This window comes from Leucopleurus acutus (assembly GCF_964270905.1).
Source record: "Leucopleurus acutus genome assembly, chromosome: 9".
NCBI lineage: Eukaryota > Metazoa > Chordata > Mammalia > Artiodactyla > Delphinidae > Leucopleurus > Leucopleurus acutus.
In genome coordinates this window covers 19780911-19786910 of record NC_139144.1, presented here as the reverse complement: position 1 = coordinate 19786910, position 6000 = coordinate 19780911, and positions in this window count along the sequence as shown.

Sequence of the window (6000 nt, the reverse complement as noted above, 5' to 3'; positions counted from 1 at the left end):
GTCCATTTTATTGGCAATATAGTTGCTTGTAGTAATCTCTCAGGATCCTTTGTATTTCTGCAGTGTCAGTTGTTACTTCTCCTTTTTCATTTCTAATTCTGTTGATTTGTCTTCCCCCTTTTTTTCTTGATGAGTCTGGCTAACGGTTTATCAGTTTTGTTTATCTTCTCAAAGAATCATCTTTTAGTTTTATTGATCTTTGCTATCGTTTCCTTCATTTGAAACATCTGAGGCTGAACTAAAAAATATGAAAAGATGAATTCCAATCCTTTGTCAAGCTGCGAGATACCCACATGTCTGAGTCAGATAGCTACTCTACCCAGGAACAATAACCAATAACAGCTTCCCAACAAGTGTGCCTCAAAGGCAACCCAGGCCCTTGGAGATACAGGCATTGTCTCATGCTTTGAGAAACCTCTTCACTTTATCCCAGTGTCACAGTCAGTTCTGGCTGCTATAACAAAGTCCCATAGACTGAGTGGCTATAAACAACAAATTTATTTCTCACAGTTCTGAAGGCTAAGAATCTGAGATGAGGGCACCAAAATGGCTGGGTTCTAGTGAGGGTCCTCTTCTGGGTTGCAGACTGCTATATTCTCCTTGTGTCCTCACAGGGCAGAAACACAGCAAGAGAGCTCTTTGGGGACCCTTTTATAAGGGCACAACCCTCATGACCTAATCACCTCCCAAAGGTCCCCCCCTCCTAATAGCACCACATTGCGGGGTTAGGATTTCAGCATACAAATTGGGAGTTGGGGGGACACAAACATTTAATCCACTGCACCCAGTGTACCACACAAATGTTGTTACTATTTACATGTGCCAAGACATGAAACAAGTTTGAGAACACAGGCCTGCCTTCCTATGTCTTTCCCATATCTCCCAATGCTGTCTTTCAAAAACCCTCCAGTTCAGGGAACTGATCAGTTCACTGTCCCTCAAATACTTTTTGGCTTGAAGACTTTCCCCGCTGATTCCTCTTGCCTTAAATCCTGGACCTCCCCTTGCATATTTAAAATGCTTGAAATCCCACCCCAAGTGACCTCCTCCAGTAAACTCTTGTATTATGTAAGGACCGTTACATAATACACTTTCAAAACCACTCGGCCTATACATACTATCACATTGTACATTATTGTTTTCATCTGCATATCTTGTCTCTCTAACTAGACCACTTTCTCTGAAGGCTGTCACAACGCAGACTTCCTCATAGCAAATAATTCATTCTTCATCTGTTTCTAGACTGTTGTCACCTCTTACTCTGTTCTTATTTTCTAATCTGTTTGATCTCATTGTTCCCATGATGGCTGGATGTGATAAAGATGGTCAGGCTATTTGATTGCATTATTTTCAGTCAAAATGTTGTGTATGTCTACTACATGGAAAGCATGGTGCTGGATGTATGGAGATTCCCAGAAGAGAAAAAAAGAAGAAAAGAGAAAAACACAGTAATAAAACAAGATAGTGATAAGGCTGAGGGGTTTTCTAACCTGAAAAATCTGGGGATACAAGAGGCCCCAACTAGTAAAGAATTCTTCTGCATGGAGGAAACATCCACATACAGGAATGAGAATCTGGCCATTATTTCTCCCCTGAAACATTTACTACATATAGTCAAATTTTAGTGGCTATATTAGGATTTGGGGAAGAGCAGGGTACTTAATCTCAAACCACCAAAAAAGCATGAAGTATCTGCAAGCTTAGTCATAGAACGGACAATCTTTGCATAATTGGACTTAGCTAAGTAGTTCCTACAGAGGCAAGGAGACCCAAGAGCTGGAGTCTAGCATTTCTGAAATAATTAGCGTGTGTGTGTATGTGGCGTCTGGTTGGGACTTGGCCTCCTGGGTGTGACAGAGCCAGGGCAGGGAAGGAATCTGTTGAATGATCTGTGGAACAGAGCTGGACAAGCTCATGGTCCTGTGGTCAGCCCTACCAGCCCCAAACTCCCACCCAGCCCACCCATCCCTCCCATTCTGGGTGAAGTACAGCTTGGCAAACTTCTAAGGTGTGGCTCCCTAGTCCCTCCCTTGAATCAACCAAGAATGCCAACTCTGAGGCTTCTAAAGCCGCCAGTTGCCTAAGCGTGTATTCCTATATACTTTATACTTTATACTGGTATACTTTATACTTTATACTTTATACTGGTATACTTTATACTTTATACTTTATACTGGTATACTTTATACTGGTAAGATCCCTCTAAATATTTGGGAGGGAGGCAACCTTTGAGTTAAATAGTTTGCCTGCTGATGTCAACTATTACAGCACTGTTTGTAGAAGGCTAAAATCCAAGAGGACTACTGTGAAAGGAAATAGATCAGATGAGACAATCATTTATCTTGATGTCAGAATAACTGAGAGCAACTCTTAATTATCCATCTCCAAGAAACCAGTGAGGCCAAGACCATTCTCCCTGTTGTCCCTGGGCCTCAGCTGGAGTTCATAAGAGCCTAGGTTGGAGGATGAACTCTAGTATAGGAAATCCTGGGATGGAGGAGAGGGGATACTGGCTCAGGATCCAGAAGGAACAGAGGTCACCTGGGAGATACAGAGCGGCTGTAAAAGTGATGCAGGATGGCTTTTCTATGGATGCTCTACTCGCCTGGGAATCAGGATCCCATCTCCCAGTGACCCTCTGGCTGACAGTGGGGCAGTGCTCAGCCCCCAATCCCCGGGACACCAAGAAACCTCCTTCTATTTTGTCTGCAGTCAATCATTGCTCTCAGTAAGTCTCCACCCCTGGCAGACACACAAACACATGCACACTGTACTTTCAGTCTGAGCCAGTGATATTTTGGAGACCAAATGCTTTGAAAAAATAGAGAACTGTCTCACCAGCCTAAGGAAGTGAACTTCCAGACTTTGTATTTGAAAACGTTCAGCTTCATAACTCAATCCCCCAGATCACTAGGTTTCTCTTCCCTTATCCCTCTGTTACAGGGATGAATAAGGAGTCACGTGCACTCCCATGAGGGAAAATTAATTGATGGGCTTTGCAGGACTAATGGGTTTAATTTGGCTCTTTAAAAATATTCCCACACCCTCCCCATAAGGATAACAGCTGATCTTTCAGCAAAAACTCTGCAAGCCAGAAGGGAGTGGCATGACATATTTAAACTGATGAAAGGAAAAAACCTACAACCAAGATCACTGTACCCAGCAAGGATCTCATTCAGATTCAACGGAGAAATTAAAATCTTTACAGACAAGCAAAAGTGAAGAGAATTCAGCACCACCAAACCAGTTTTACAACAAATGCTAAAGGAACTTCTCTAGGCAGGAAACAAGAGAAGGAAAAGACCTACAAAAACAAACCTCAAACAATAAAGAGAATGGTAATAGGAACGATATATCAATAACTACCTTAAATGTAAATGGATTAAATGCTCCAACCAAAAGACATAGACTGGCTCAATGGATACAAACCAAGACCCATATATATTCTGTCTACAAGAGACCCACTTCAGACGTAGAGACACATACAGACTGAAAGTGAGGGGATGGAAAAAGATAGTCCATGAAAATGGAAATCAAAAGAAAGCTGGAGTAGCAATTCTCATGTCAGATAAAATAGACTTTAAAACAAAGATTGTTACAAGAGACAAAGAAGGACACTACATAATGATCAAGGGATCAATCCAAGAAGAAGATATAACAATGGTAAATATTTATGCACCCAACATACGAGCACCTCAATATATAAGGCAAATGCTAACAGCCATAAAAGGGCAAATCGACAGTAACACAATAATAGTAAGGGACTTTAACACCCCACTTTCGCCAATGGACAGATCATACAAAATGAAAATAAATAAGGAAACACAAGCTTTAAATGACAAATTAAACAAGATGGACTTAACTGATATTTATAGGACATTCCATCCAAAAACAACAGAATACACTTTCTTCTCAAGTGCTCAAGGAACATTCTCCAGAGTAGATCATATCTTGGGTCACAAATCAAGCCTCAGTAAATTTAAGAAAACTGAAGTCGTATCAAGTATCTTTTCCAACTACAACTCTATGAGACTAGATATCAATTACAGGGAAAAAAAAACTGTAAAAAATACAAACACATGGAGGCTAAGCAATACACTACTTAATAACCAAGAGATCACTGAAGAAATCAAAGAGGAAATCAAAAAATACCTAGAAACAAATGACAAAGAAAACACAATGACCCAAGACCTATGGGATGCAGCAAAAACAGTTCTAAGAGGGAAGTTTAAAGCAATACAATCCTACCTCAAGAAACAAGAAAACTCTCAAACAACCTAACCTTACCCCTAAAGCAATTAGAGAAAGAACAACAAAAAAACACCCCAATGTTAGCAGAAGGAAAGAAATCATAAAGATGAGATCAGAAATAAATGAAAACAAAATGAAGGAAACAAGAGCAAAGATCAATAAAAATAAAAGCTGGTTCTCTGAGAAGATAAACAAAATTGATTTTCTTGACTCATCAAGGAAAAAAGGGAGAAGACTCAAATCACCAGAATTAGAAATGAAAAAGGAGAAGTAACAACTGACACTGCAGAAATACAAGGCATCATGAGAGATTACTACAAGCAACTATATGTCAATAAAATGGACAACCTGGAAGAAATGGACAAATTCTTAGAAAAGCACAACCTTCTGAGACTGAACCAGGAAGAAAGAGAAAATAGGAACAGACCAATCACAAGCACTGATGTCAAGACTGTGATTAAAAATCTTCCAACAAACAAAAGCCAAGGACCAGATGGCTTCACAGGTGAATTCTATCAAACATTTAGAGAAGAGCTAACACCTATCCTTCTCAAACTCTTCCAAAATACAGCAGAAGGAGGAACACTCCCAAACTCATTCTAAGAGGCCACCATCACCCTGATACCAAAACCAGACAAAGATGTCACAAAGAAAGAGAACTACACACCAATATCACTGATGAACATAGATGCAAAAATCCTCAACAAAACAGTAGCAAACAGAATCTAAGAGCACATTAAAAGGATCATACACCATGATCAAGTGGGGTTTATCTCAGGAATGCAAGGATTCTTCAATACACGCAAATCAATCAATGTGATGCACCATATTAACAAACTGAAGGAGAAAAACCATATGATCATCTCAATAGATGCAGAGAAAGCTTTTGACAAAATTCAACACCCATTTATGATAAAAACCCTCCAGAAAGTAGGCATAGAGGGAAATTTCCTCAACATAATAAAGGCCATATACGACAAACCTACAGCCAACATCGTTCTCAATGGTGAAAAACTGAAACCATTTCCTCTAAGATCAGGAACAAGACAAGGTTCTCCACTCTCAGAACTATTATTCAACATAGTTTTGGAAGTTTTAGTCACCACAATCAGAGAAGAAAAGGAAATAAAAGGAATCCAAATCAGAAAAGAAGAAGTAAAACTGTCACTGTTTGCAGATGACATGATACTATACACAGAGAAACCTAAAGAGGCTACCAGAAAACTACTAGGACTAATCAATGAATTTGGTAAAGTAGCAGGATACAAAACTAATTCACAGAAATCTCTTGCATTCCTAAACACTAACGATGAAAAATCTGAAAGAGAAGTTAAGGAAACACTCCCATTTACCACTGCAACTAAACGAATAAAATACCTAGGAATAAACCTACCTAAGGAGACAAACGATCTGTATGCAGAAAACTGTAAGACACTTATGAAAGAAATTAAATGATACAAATAGATGGAGAGATATGCCATGTTCTTGGATTGGAAGAATCAACATTATGAAAATGACTACACTACCTAAAGCAATCTACAGATTCAATGCAATCCCTATCAAACTACCAATGGCATTTTTCACAGAACTAGAACAAAAAATTTCACAATTTTTATAGAAACACAAAATACCCCAAATAGCCAAAGCAATCTTAAGAAAGAAAAACGGAGCTCGAGGAATCAGGCTCCCTGACTTCAGACTATACTACAAAGGTACAGTAATCAAGAAAGTATGGTACTGGCACAAAAA